At 47.6% G+C, this 14,616-nt stretch overlaps 1 long non-coding RNA gene across 1 annotated transcript; it reads left to right on the top strand.

Annotated features, from left to right (window-relative positions):
- Positions 1-305: 305 nt before the first annotated feature.
- LOC123616074 (uncharacterized) lies at positions 306-11,792 on the top strand. Its single transcript, XR_012504215.1, has 4 exons — positions 306-1,073; positions 6,605-6,778; positions 6,934-7,142; positions 11,281-11,792. It is a non-coding gene; the product is annotated as an uncharacterized LOC123616074 (long non-coding RNA).
- Positions 11,793-14,616: the final 2,824 nt, after the last annotated feature.

The following is a 14,616-nucleotide window of genomic DNA, read 5'->3' as shown; positions in this document are numbered from 1 at the left end:
ACAGCTCGGTGAAAAGTAACCTCGGTTTTTTGACATTACTTTGCATGTTGTTGGAAGAGCGCCCTGCTGAGCGAGGAACCGCACAGACTTTCAGACTAAAGCAGACCTGGCGCCAGGCGTCTGCTCTGTCACGGCCGCTGTGCGGCCTTAAGTTGCCTCAGTTTCCTCGTCTGTAAAAACGGAGCCAAGAATCATCTTTGCCCGGAGACACAAGAGGGGAGTGTTTTCTTTGAGGATTAGATGACATCGTCACATCAAGTCTGGGAAGGGACCGGGGGGCGCGCGGCGTGGCACGTGGCCAGCGCGGCGGAGCGCGCGGCGGGTGCGCAGCGCGGGAACGGCAGCGACTCGGCTCAGCCTCCTCCCTTCCCCGAAGCCCTGAACTGGGGTGGCGTTTGCCTCCGGCAGAACCTCCTCTCGTTCCTCTCTGCCTGCGCGGAGGGGGACGGGTGCCGCCTCCCGTCCGAGAGCTGGCACAGACGGGAAGTAGCCCCAGGCTGGCGGAGCCGGCGGGCGGCGTGACACCCGGGCGCGGCGCCGGGGCTTCTGCCCCTTCGCTGGCCCCGCGGCACAGACGGGAGTCTCGTCTGTGGCCGGCCGGGCACGTTCCGCTGGCGAGCACCCAGCGCCCGGCTCTCAGGCCGGACAGCGCCCCCTCCGGGCGCCCGCGTTCGCCCGAGGCTCCCCGTTGAGGCGCTGGTCGGCGCAGGCGCGGGAGGGAACGCAGCTGAGGGATGAGGCCGCGCGCAGACACCGAAGGCTGCCCGTCCTCAAACACGCTCTCGTTGCGGGATGAAGACGCAAGGCTGAGCTCCCCGGACCAAGCGCGCGGCTCCCGGGGCCTGGCCAGGCCCCCCGCCAGCGCAGCACCAGGAGCGCCCCGCATCCCGTCTGCGGCTCAGGGGAGAGCAGGAGACAGCCCCTCCCCCGCCCCGCCCCGCCCCCCGCGCCCCCGGAAGCTCCCGCAAAGCCCTGTGTGTGCTTGCGATGAGGGTCTCCTGGGAAGTGGGGCGACGGTGGCTGAACGAGTGCCCTGCACACGACGGAAGGAGCTCAAAGTCCTATGAATCCAAGTAAGAAAGTTCACGCGGTGGGAGGTACGGCTCAGCGGTGGAGCGCGTGCTTAGCACGCACGAGGTCGTGGGTTGGATCCCCAGCACCTCCGTTAAACTAGCTAACTAACTAACTAAATAAATAAACCAATTACCCCCCTCAAAAAAAAAGAAGAAAACCAGAAAACAAAACCAAAAAAAGGTTCACATAGCAGGGTTTTCCTTGGGTTCCCAGATTTGGGGCATGAGGCTGCCTGGGGCGGGAGAGAGGTAATTCAAAGAAGCAAGCTGCAAAGGTTAACCACTATGCATAGAAATAGATAAAAATCCAAATTTCTTATGTACAGCACAGGGAACTCTATTCAATATCTTGTAATAACCTTTAATGACAAAGAATATGAAAACAAATACATGTATGTGTGTGCATGACTGGGACATGATGCTGGACACCAGACATTGACACATTGTAACTGACTGTCCTTCAGTAAAATATACATATATATATATACACACATACTTACATATATATAAACCCCAGCCCCTGCAGAAAGGATTCTGCTAAACAGAAACAACGAGGAAGATTGTCCAGGATAAGCCCGGGCAGTTGGGTGTTCGGCCTGCTGGGGAGCGGCTCCAGGAATACCGACAGCTCCAGCATTCCCAGTGCCCGTGGGGGTATTAGAAAGCCTCCTCCCAGCCGAGACTGCTCCCAGCAGCTGGAGCGGGAGCCCCCCCCACCCCCGCCACCTCTGCTCCTGTTGTTGCCGGAGACCGTCAGAGAGGGCAGTTTAGGATGACGCAATGTCTTTTGGGTAAAGAGCTTTCTCTTTTCCAGACTGGACTGCCAAAGACCTTGAGGAGATTAAAGAAAGAAAGGCAAAGTGAGATGCTATGTCTGGGGCACAGCGTTGCTCGAACCTGGGGGCTGTGTGGTTGTGAAGGTGGAGCTGTTGGGTGTTCTGAAGTGCTGTTTATTCACCTTGGCACCCAGAGTTAGGGTGCTGAGCGGCAGAGTGGAAGCATGGTGACAGGACAAGGGTAGTGAGGGGAAGCAAGTCCCCCGTGAGGGAGCGCGTCTCCGAGAGTCGTGGAGAGTTTGTGTCCCCGAGGAGGGAAGCAGGAAGATTACCTCACGGCAAAACAGCCATTAAAACATCACTGGGATCCGCAGGGGACCCAGGCTCACAGTCAACAGCGTCTACCTTCCTTTCGGTGAAAGTTAAAATCAGAATCAATACCCTGATGAAAAGCAGTAGCACACATTAGCGCACAATTCAGAGCACTGTTCTGGGGGGACTTAGCCGATGCTGCGGCTGAAAGAAAACAAGAAGGAAAAAGAGGAGCCCTTACCACGCTCGTCACAGAGGGAGATCTTGGGAAAATGCAGCTGGACGGGGGCTTGTTGGACGGAGGGTCTTCTCGGAGACACGCCGGAGGAGGTGGGACGTCTGTGAGCAGAAAACTTGTGGTGCGTCCTCCCGCCCTTCCTTCCTGCGGGTCCACGTGTGCGCCCGTCCGTTTGAGGCTAGGACAGCACAGAGCGCTGGACTCCAGTCCACCCACACAGCCCCACCCACACTAAACGCGTTTCCAAGTGTGTACCAAAGAAAAAAGATTTAAAATATTTTTAGTAAATACTTATTAAGCACATATTACATCAGAGTCAGCTTTCCTGGGTACAGCTGTCGGCCGTGAATGGACCGAATGGACTGACAAAGCAATCGTTCTGTCAGCAGCCAGCGAGGACTAGCCAACTTGAAGTTATTCTGCTCACAGTGCTCCATGACCCTGCTCTGTATTTTTTGACTAAAATGTCATCATTTAAATTCACTAAATGATCAAGTATCATTTTAATTGTCTGTTTATCAAAGCCTGCAACGTGGCAGGCTCTGTGCTGGAGGAAAGGCGGTCCCTGTCTCACAGGGCTCTGAGGCAGTGGGGACGGAATTACTCACGACAGGCAATGAGTTGAGCTTGTGCAGGACACTGTGGGAGAAGCTTCCAGGGCGCCTAATCTGGCGGGGGGTGGGCGGGGCACAGCTTCAGCCGAGGGGCAGAGCTGATGGACAGAACCTGCCGATGATGGCCAGTCATGGTCGCATTCTGTGGAGGACACAGCCACCGTCAGATGGAACCACTACTTGGCAACCTGCTTCTTGCCCTGGAATGGCTTGAGGGGTCTGATTAAAATGCAGAGTCTGATGCAGCAGGTCTGGGGCAGGGCCCCAGAGTCTGCATTTCCAGTCAGCACCCATGTCTTATTCAGGCTCTGCAAACATGTCTCAGTTCAACAGACAAATGTTGGACCCGCCGACAGGCCTCACCTCGGGCACTCGTGCCCGGGGCAGTGTCACCCGTGTGCATGCATGCACAATGTCTGTCTTGTCTTCAGACACCTGTCACCATCTGGAATTACGTTTTACCTGTTTAGGTGTTTACTGTAGATCTTCTGACTCGAAGAGGGACAAAGAGATGGGCTGACATTTTAGGTTCAGCTTCAGGGAACCAAGCTGGAATCCCAAATCCACTGAAGATTGTTTCAGATCCTGCCCTAACGGAGGATGTGACACTCCAGAGCCTGGTCTGGGTTTGAGAACCGAAGATCACAGGGGAAATGTTAAAATCTGCTGCAGCTGCATTTTTTGCAGGGAGGGGGAGGTGATTAGGTTTATTTATTTAGAGAGTTATTTAAGTGTGGGACCTCGTGCATGCTAAGCGCTCACTCTAACCACTGAGGTACCCTGCCATGCTGCAGCTGCTTTGCGATGTAGAGAATGTTCCCTGGACCTGGGCTGGGCTGGGGTTTACCCCGACAGGGAGGGAAACAGGAGGATCAGAGCGAAGCGGGGCGTCTTCCTCCACGTCTAGAGAATTTTGAGGGTCAGGATTGAGACGTTGGAACTAAATTAAGTGAAAAGATGGTCTCAGCAGTGGGGAAAGAAAGTGAATATTTGAGACCTCTCGGAGATGGGAACTGATAGACGTGACCTGTGTCTGTGGGGGCACGAGGGGCTTCTCGGGCAGGAGTCCAGTAAGTCACACCATTCGTGCTGGCCCGGAGCCTCGGGGCTCGGGGCCGCGTGCCTATGGATGTGACGCGGCCTTCCTCCCGAGAATCACAGGCACCCTGGGCCTTGGCAGAGCCTGAGGCCTGACGTACTTCTGGTGCCCCCAGGAGATGCACCTCTGGATTGAAATGATGCTAAATTATAAGAATCCCAAAATGTTCTCCTGATGCTTTTTTAAATTAAACCTATTTTGGATATCATTGTAAACTCACATGCAGTTCTAAGAAATTAGAGACCCTATGAGTTTTTACAATTTCCTCCAATGAGAATAATCTAAGAAGCTCTAACACAGTTTCTCAACCAGGAGACTGACATTAATGCAGCCCTTGGGGCTGGTCGGGTTTCCTGAGTTTTCCTTGGTCCCACCGTGGGTGTCGGTGCAGCTCTATGCAGTTTTATCACATGTGGAGCTTTGTGCATCCAGCACCAGCGTCAGGACACAGAACAGTTGTATCAGCACAGGGATTCCTCCTGCTGCCGTCTGAAAACCGCGCTGTGGGTGGAAGGGGCTGGGGGGCCGTCGAGGGGAAGGGCGTGATCGCGAGGTCGGAGCCCACTCATGCCTTCCCGGGCGAGTTTGGGGCAGGCTGGGAAGTGGGGAGCATCCCTTCCGGGAAGAGCGGCTTTACTGCATCGAGTCTAATGTGTATTGATGACCGGCCGACGTGTCGGCAGCCCGTTCTCACGTGCTCCAGAAACGCCTGCTGACGGCAGCGAATTAGGCCGCTCGCGCCCCGCCGGCGTCCGCTGCCTGCCCTTAACCCTTTCCCCTTGGCCGTGGTGGCTGGTTTCAGCCTTCCTCGTGATGGCTGACACGATGTTCATTAACTCTCTGACTAGAACTGAGATTAAATTTTTTGGCCAAGGAAAACCCTAACGACAACCTGTGTTTATCTGTTTATACTTCATGTATCACCTTTATTTTCCAGGCTTGTTCTGAGCAGCAGACTTGGTCCTCATGGTCACCCGTCCCGTGTCCATTTTGCTGTAACCAGCAAAGCCGGGGGTCATGTGCTGTCAGCTCCAAGCTCTCAGGGCTGCTTAAAGGCTGACCGGCTAAGCCATGTGTCTTGAGTCTGTTGACTGCATTATATTCCTACATATCCTTGCCCCACACCTTGTGATGGCTACAAGTCAACTTGGAGAGAAATACTAAGGAGACCATGTCCTGCCCCAGTTTCCTAGCCATTTTGGTGACGAGGGAGATGTGGCCCCGCCTGTCTGCAGAGTATGTCTGGCTTGGAGAACATACATGAAATACCGAAAATCAACTGACTAGAGAATTCCACACTTGCAAAGGAGCAACAGCAATGCTGGTTAATATTTAACATAATAAGGGAGACAGCTTTCAAGCCTGTGGAGCTCTCTGGTTGTGACAGTTCATAAGAACATCCTGTCCATCTCCCTTGAAAATGGGAAGTTGGGGCTACTTTGTTACTTGATTTAGAACACAGCGTGTAATTGGAAGAGCTAATACTGTGTATTTTGAAAGTAGTCCGTAATTCACATTTCCTGCTCGCTCCCACTGAGCATTTCCCCAGCAGGAGGATTGAGCTCATCAGATTTGCTCTGCTGGCTTTACGTGGTTTTCTCCTTCTCCTCTAAACGCAGGCAAATCGTGTTTATTCATTAACGTTCTGAAGAAAAAAAAATTTTAAATAAAGCAATTAAACCAAAATTTACTATAAGGTTACACTTTATATAATCCTTAATTAACTACATATGGATTATTCACTATGTGCTGGAGAAAATAACCCTGAGAAGACAGAAGACAGGTTTTCAGTCCTCGGGAATGAAAACCCTTGTCAGAGACAGGACAAACATTACCTTAAAGACACAGACGTGAGACAAACTATCCCGCAAAACACAAAAAGGATGTCCGTTGCCTGAGCTGGCCAGAGCGTAGAGAATTCCAGGTCTGTAGACTCTTTTTATGGTTGCAGTGGAAAGTGTTTCACAGCTTGCTTGACTTTGATAAAAATTTAAATTAGCATTGGCTTTCGAAATATTGATTAGATATCACGCAGAAACATCATTTAATTATAATGGGGTTCACATTCAAACTTCTGCTGCTCAAAAGCTGCAGACATAAACTCCTCACCCATTTGTGTCAAGATAAGAATTGTTTCCAAAGATGTGAGTTCCAGCTTCAACCCCAGTTTGGTTGTAGTGTGGTAGGATTAGCGACATTTTTGAATAATTCTCAATTGAAAAGAAGCTAAGTTCTCATATTTCTCAGAGAACGACTCAGTTATTAATAAACCCTCACTCCAAGGTTTGTATGAAGCAGAGAAGCCAGCACCCTTTCCACAAATAACTTTATCTAAGTGTTAGAAGAGCACAATCTGTTTTCTGATATTTTAAAAGTTACTCATTCCTTCAGTTCATTTACGCTTGACAGCCTAGAGGCATAAATCTTTTATCTCTAATCCCCAAGATACCCAACCCCAATAAATAATAACTTTGGACTTCTGTTTCCTGCAGCTTTCTACAGATTTGCACTGGCGCTGGCCTCTGTGGAGTGCGTTCCTGGGGCGCTGCTCCATTCTGCGGAGCCCCATCACAGCCTTGCCTGAGGTTTGACGGTCCGCCGGCCACGTCGGCTGTGTACTTCTGACACAGCAAGATGTGCTGTCAGCCTCTGGGTGAAACTGTTAGGTTAGTGCTAGAGCTTATGTGCTTGCCCGTGCTGGGAATAAGATATGAACAAAAATCAGGGCTTCGTGTGCTTTTGCTTAGTATGTCTGCTTGGTCCGCTAATGAGTCAGATTTATATTATCTAGTGCTTTAAGTGGGAACTCTTGTTTTTCCAGCGCTTAGAGTGCTAATCCTGCCATTCAGTCGGAGGGAAATGCCCTTTCACTCGCGAGGAAGCAGCTATCGGATTGAGTCTACGAGTCAGGATGGGAGAAGTTTGCTGTGGGTTTTCGGCGACCCCCCAGGTGGAGTCATTTCCGTCTCTGGTTGTATTTGTGGCGTGGTGGAATGGAGACACGCCCGACAGGACATCGCATAGATGCTGGTGAGCGGTTAGCCGTCTGATGGGAGGTGCTGGTTCGCTGTCACCGGGTTACATGGTCTGGAAGCTCTGTCTCAGCAAGACTTGGAAGGCTGCCCAGCGCTCCCATGCGAATTATCGCTTCATCCTCTCCTGACTTCTTTTTTCTCTTTCTTTTTCTTTCCTTTTCTCCCTGCCTCCCTCCCTCCCTTCCTTCTTTCGTTTCTTTGTCAGGTCATCTTGGCTCCCTCTCTGTTGTGTTAATAAGATATTGGTTATGTTGGGCTCTGAAGAAAGGTCCTTCTTCCACTGGTTACTTGGTTCTGATTGGTGAAGAGTACAAATCCATCCCTGAGTTCTGCCAGATCTCCCTGCCGAGTGTCTCCGCATCTGTCAGCTGTACCGCCACCCCGACGCTGCCCGGCCTCGGGGGCTGCAGAACCTCGGGGACAGTCACCGCCTCCACAGGGCGCCTTCCAGGCTGGTCCCCGCCATGCACCAGGGTGAGACTGTCACCTATGCTCCCAGAGCTCTGCCATCGCTTCCACCTGCGGTTGGAAGAAAGGAAAGGCCTCACAGGCCAGGCGCGCAGGGTTGGCTGCTGAGTCCAGACGGGTGTGGGTTCATGAAGCCTCCTCCTCCGCCCCCCCGAGCTGCACTTACAGACCTATGCTCCTTCCCCCAAACTGTCTTCACCCTTGGTTATCAGTCCTCCGTCCTTGGAGGGTAAGCTGCTCAAGGTCAGAGACAGCCATTTTTGCTGGTCATTTTATTCCATGTATTTAGCGCAGGGCCCAGTGTACAAGAACCATCAAGAGACAACTGTCAGATGAGTCATCCCTGCCCCTTTGGTGGTAACTCAGACTCATTCTGATTTTTGTGTCAGGTCAACCTGCTACACCTCAACTTGTATATTACTTGCTAGTGATTTGCCGGTGACTGAAACGGCTGGAAAATGTGTGTAGATTGGAAGTACGATGACTGGTTGGGTTATAAACCAAGACACAAATACTAAAGCTTTTACTTACCTGTAGACTTCATTTTCTTCTCTCCCATTTACTCCTTTTTAAAAATTAATAATTGCTTATTCAACTGTCCTCAAAATCTATGATTTTCAGTAGAGATTCTGTCCCCTTACCTTAGTTTATTTTTCACACTGCGTGTGGTATGGGGTCCACCCCAGAAAGCTGCGTCCCAGTGCTTGGAACCACGCCCAGCGCCTAGAGGTCAATAGTCAGTATTAAATCAATAAACTTGTCATCTTTACCTAACTCCTCACATAGTTAACTTAAAAATTGTACCTCATGCGGGACGTGGGCACTTTTCTATGTTTATTGTGTAGTGTGAAATACATTGCCCATATAAAGTAATATATTATGAAGTATCATGAAAGTATAACCTATAAACCCATCCATGCGATTCGAGGGATGGGCCACTGACATTAAAGTCACCGAAACCCCTGATTCCATTCCTCTGCCCCACCCCCATCGTGATGTTAGCACCTCCTTGCAGCGATATTTTTTTTAAAACCTTGCCAGGCTTTTCTTTATAATTTTATCCAGATGTTTCTAAACAATATATTATCCAATTTCATGCTTTGAAATTTGTAGAGATGATATCATGCTGCAAGTGTTCTTTGGCTACTTGCTTTTTAAGAGTCATTCATGTTAACGTTTTGTATCAGTCAGTATTCTGGCTGAAAACAAAATGTATTCATTGGATTTAAACAAGGAGAGTGTAATGAATGTGCTACTTGCTGCCAGAGGGCAAGGTTAAGAGGATAAACAGCGATTTGACAAAGGCAGCACAGCTCATTGCCTAAGTGCAGACCCAGCCAGGCTGCTGGTGCTCAAATCTTGGCCATGTTCCTTACCTGCCGTTGACCACGATGCACATCACGCACGGCACAGGCTCCAGTGTGGCTCTGGGTGCTCGCGTGGAAGGTGGAGATGTGCTCATCTTTGCCTCACAGTGCTGCCGTGAGAATTCCGGGGGCTGCTCTGTACATGCTCGGTGTCTAGTGTGCACTGTCCGAGTATTTGCTGTCCTGTTGTTGACACCTTCATCATCGTCATTGTCATCATCTTCTTCAATAAGATGAATGTTTCAATCTCTGCTGTGTGTACAATGTTTCTTAGATTTATACCTAGCTGAGTAGTTCATAGTTTTGGTACTATTTAAGATGATACTGTTAAAAATCTGTTTATATAATAATTGTTTATTGCTAGCATATAATAATACAGTTGATTTTTGTACATATCCCATGACTTTGCTGGCAAAGTCAATTATGTTAGCAATTTCAGTTATGAGCTCTAGGGACTTTCTTGCAGATTCTTTGGGGCTTTCCACCTGTGTCTTGTTTCCTTTTTGAAATCTGTGGGTCTTTTGTTTGTTTCTGTTGCAGTTTTACACTGGTTAGGACTCCCAGTACGATGTGGAATCAGAATGGGAGCGCTGACATCTTTGTCATGTTCTTGATTTTCTGACGTTAATTGTAGGATTTTGTCGAAGCCCTTGATGATGTTAAGGTTTTTCTCCCCAGTTCTTGGCTTACTGAAAGTGTTTGTCATGAATGGGTATAAATTTTGCAAAGTGCTTTTTCTCCATCAATGGGTTAATTTTCCTTCTTTAGTCTGCTAGTATATTCAGTTATGTTGGTTTTTAAATGTTAGACCAATCTTGGATTCCCAATATAAACCCAGCTGAGTCACGATGTGTAATTTTTGTTAAATGTTGCTAAATTTGCTTTCCTAATGTTTCACTGAAGATTTCTGCATCTGTGTTCGCGAATATTTTTCTCAAGTTTTCTCATGATGTCTTTGGCAGGTCTTGGTATTAGAATAATGCTGACATCATGAATAGGTTGGAAGCTTTCATTTTCTTGTCTGATTTCTGGAAATAACTGTGTAGAATTTGTATTATTTCTTTCTTAAATATTTTGTACAGTTTACCAGTGACACCATCTAGTGAGAGTTTTTTTAAAATGTTTTTGGGTTTTTTTTTAAGTGAGAAAACTTTTAACTACAATTCCAATTTATATAATACATCTATTCAGATAATCTGATTTTCTTAAGTAATTTTGGTAGTTTATAACTTTGAAGGAACTTACCCATTTTGTCTAATCCATCTTAACCTATCCATTTAGTTGTCTGATTTCTGGGAGTGGGGTTGTTCTAATTCTCTTTTTGGTCTTGTGTCTTCAGTGTCTATAGTGACATTACCTCTCATTTTTGATGTTGTAATTTGTATCTTCTTTTTTCCTTGAACAGTCTGGCTAAAGTTCACCATTTTTATTCATATTTTCAAAGAACCAGAACTTGGTATCATTTTAAAATTATTTTTCTTTTTTTTCTATTTCATTAATTTATGCTACATTCTGGTGTTGTGTGTTTTTTTTTTTTTTAACTCTTGCTTACTTTGACATATTTTATGCTTCTTTTCTAGATTCTTAAAATAGAAACTTTAATTATTGCTTTGAGGCTTTTCTTTCTAATATAATAACTTGTTGCTCCAGATCTTCCTCTAGGCGTGTCCTTAGCTGCGTCCCACAAACTTTTTTCTGAGATACTGCATTTCTTACTTTGTAAATTAGGCAAGAGATAGATCCAGTTTGGGAAGAGGGGGTCGTAACTTTCTGATCTACTAAGAAAATTAAAAATGAGAAATGTCACATGAGGTCTCCTGTGCTGTCGCTAGTGGTCTAGCTGGGACCGCAGCTCACATGATAGAGAAATTCACTCAAGAAATTTAGGGTGTGTCTTGGAGTAAACTTCCGTGTCGTCACTCCAAAACATTTTGCTGCCTATTCTTCCATGAGAACATGGGAGCCACAGCACAGTCTTGCCAGGAACTTGACTGTTTCTGATATTTTTCTGAGACATTCCTCAAAAAGATAAAGATCTGCTGTTGCTGTGTCCAAACCATTTGCAGCAACTTTTTAAGTGTAAACCCAATGGATTATTGTAACTGTAGAAAATAAGCTCTTCACATATGGTGAGTCTTTCTGACATATTCATAGATATGTTGTTCTTTCATTTTCATTTCTAGTTTTCATGCATTTAGGATATTTGATTATTTTCATGTAATGGATTTCCAATTTCTTTCTGTTATGATAATTGAAGTCAGCTTAAATTTATAATTTCAATGTTCATTTTACTTCAAGGTAAACCCTCTCAGTGAGAGGAAAGTCAGAGAACTTCGGGGCACGCTTCGCAGCTTCACAGTGCACTGACGTCACATGACGTGATGCTAGCCGTTCTAGCCTCCGGAAGTCAGAGTGATACGAGATGAAGAAGTATCTTTTTAGAAGTTTAAAGAGGACAATTAGAATTGCTGAAACAGCGCTGTTGGTGTCATGGCCTGGATGCTCACCTCCGTGTATGAAGACTGACGCACATATTCTGTGAAGCTCTGTTTTGGCCAGAGTGCCCCTCCCCTTTTGACTTTGTGTGATACAGTCTACTGTTCTTAAAACATAACAAGTGTTTATACACTTGTCATAAAAATATACTACTTTCATTTTATCAAGAACATTTCAGCATCCCTAGGAACTCAGTGAACGTTTCTGATTTGCTGGAGAAGCACCACAGACAGTACAATACGACCTTTCAAGACGGAGACCCGTCGCTGAGTGAGTGGAAAATAGCAATAAATCTGATATAACAGTAAAGCTCATTTTTTTGGTCATGAGACATGTAAAACTCTTTGTAGACTTGTCACTAGAGCTGTTTGGTATTTCAGAATACTAGTAAAAATGTAGAGACACGGTGCCTCCCAGTCCAAAGCATGAACAGTTTTATGTCCAGATAACATTTGCTAATTTCATTCTAATCTGTCTTCCTTTACAATTGACTCTCCTGAGTTGGGAGTGCAAGTTCTAAATCTCACCTTGGGCTTCGTGTTTTTACTAGATTTAAAGATGGCTTTGCAGTTGTCCTGCTGACAGGGCTTCACAGACACAATTATAAAAAGGCAGTCAGTTGGTTACATGACCAGGGAACGCAAAACAGGGCTTTGGTGCAGTTTAAAGCTGAGCATTCTGAAAAGAGCTCTCTAGAAATGACTCATAAATCGTCGCCAACAGGGCTCCAGTCAAATGATGACAAAAATCTTTTAAGTCCCAAGTATGTGCAAATGAATCCCAATTTGGCTTTGAATTATGCTTTTCCTTTTTTTTTTGACTCATTTTGAAAGTCAGCATAGTGTCATCATTGTTTCTTTCAGAAGTAGCAAATACATCTAAACTCAGACATATGGAATTATTGTGCTTCTGGTGGATGAATTAATCCTCCCAAAGCTTGAAAACTTAAAAGCCCAACTTCTGGCATGTTTTCAGCTAGACTCTGAGGCATCAGACTAAGTGGGTCTTAATGCAAATGCATGGATATAAATCTAACAGAGAAAGCTATTTATGCATATTATAAATTATTGGTGAACAGTGCATGAAATGCAGTCTGAGTTGTCCATTGAAAAGCCAATTTCAGGGATTCAGAATGAAGTACTACGACTTGTTATGTGTTCATGGCGGAAGTGTTCCCTTTCCACGGGAAAAGAAACACGTGTTTCCCATATGCTGATCTAACCAGGTAGAAAATTACCTTGCAGACACACTGACAGGTGAGGATGGTTCCTGCAAGCATAATGGCACCACTGTTCAAGCACTGTGGACAGTTCTGTTTAGCCTCCTCCACGCTAGTCCTCCCATATAATTCTTCGCTAATCTAATATATTAAACAAATCATATTCAAGATAAGACTCATCTCCCCAACTCCTCAACCTTTCCCTCAGGTTAGAGCTCTCAGGGACAGGCTTGGACCCCCTTCGTTCCTCTCCCCTCACCTGTGCCTCCCAAGTCCTCTTGACTTTGCCTCCTACGTGATTTAAAATCGCTTCGGGTGGGTTTCTTCTGCAGTGCCCGAGTTCAGCCTGTCCTCCCCCTGTGCTTCGACCAATGCGCTAGGCTTCTTACATGTCCCCCGGCGTACAGATTCCCTTTCATTTTTTTATATATCCTTGCCACTGTGGTTAGGCCGTTAGCTTTCAGAAATATAAATCTAACCACGTCACGCTCTCGTTTAAAAAGGCGCCGGCACTTCCTACTGCATGCTGCCGAGTAAAGTCCACGCTGCGCGGGCTAGCTCCGTGGCCCCGGGCGCTTCCTGCCACACGTCCCGGGCATCTTCTCTGTAACTGTGGCTGGGCTCACGGTCTCTGCTCGCATTTCACCTCGGCTCCTCCCTGCCTGGCACTGTCCTGCTCATCTTGCAAGCTCAAACTTCAGTATCATCTCTTTTCAAAGTCTCTTCTGAGACAAACAAAGCCATTCCGCGTTAATCTTTTTCCCTTTTAATACGCTCGGTGTTACTTTTCCTATGTGATGGCTGCTGTCAAGCACCGTTGAGCACTTCCTACTGAATTCCCACAGGGTCGTAGTCCGCTCGGGCTGCTGCAACAAGATCCCAGCGACTCAGCGGCTTAAACAATGGGAATTTATTTCCACAGTTCCGGAGACTGAGACGTCCGGGATGAAGCTGCCGGCGCAGAGGGTTTGTCTGAGATGCCTTCTCTGGGCTTGTAGGTGGCCACCACCTCGCCTTGTGCCCACGTGACCGCTCCCCCCTTTGTGTGCTTGGAGAGAGAGCAAGCTTTCTCGCGTCTTTTCTTACAAGGGCACTGATCCCACCATGAGTACTTTACCCTCATGACCCAATTACCCCGATTACCCCCAAAATGCTCGATCTCCAAATGCCATGTGGGGGGTCAGGGCATCAACATACAGACGTGGAGGGGCACAAGCACTCAGTCCACAGCACTCAGCAGCCTCTTCCGGGACGTGGAGCCGGGGGCTCCTGGGGTGGGGGCTGTCAGCAGAGAGGGCTGTGAGCTCGTACAAGGTCTTTTCCTGCCAGACCGGGCCATCCTCTGCCCGGCACGCGCCCCGGGGCCCCCCCAGCACCCACAGTGGCTGCTCCTGCTGCCTGTGTCCCCTTTTCCGCTCTCGGGGTGGACTGACCAGGGTCCCTCTCCTGTTTCACTTCCCCCTCCTGGTTGGGAAGTTTCACGTTCAATGTTTTTAGTAGATACTCTTACAGCTTTAATATGCATGCTTGACTCATGTGTCTTTGAAGTTGGTCGCTGTCTCTTTCTGACCCCCAGCTGACGCAGGGGCCTCAGGACCCTTAAGGCGCATCGCCTCCATCTTACGTGCGCTTTCCGCCGACTGAGTTTCGCTGCATTCGCCATGTGGTCATTGTGTCACTGTGGTGGTGTGCAGATTCTCCAGCATGTTTACCATTCATTGGTTTTTGGATCTCACTCCTTTTTCTGGGTTCAGCTTTCATTTTCTTGATACACCTTGAAACACCCCACTGTCTTTTCGGTAAGGACCCATTCAGTGTGCTTTCTCTCAGTCTTTCCTTGCCTGAGCTTCTTTGGTTTGCCCCAGCCCTGAGTCATCACTGAGCAGACTGTAGACTCTAGGATGGGAGTTGTTTACTTT

The sequence above is a fragment of the Camelus bactrianus genome, chromosome 35, assembly GCF_048773025.1.
Source record: "Camelus bactrianus isolate YW-2024 breed Bactrian camel chromosome 35, ASM4877302v1, whole genome shotgun sequence".
NCBI lineage: Eukaryota > Metazoa > Chordata > Mammalia > Artiodactyla > Camelidae > Camelus > Camelus bactrianus.
The sequence above is the reverse complement of the archived record's forward strand: the minus strand, read 5'-3'. Positions and strand labels throughout refer to the sequence as shown.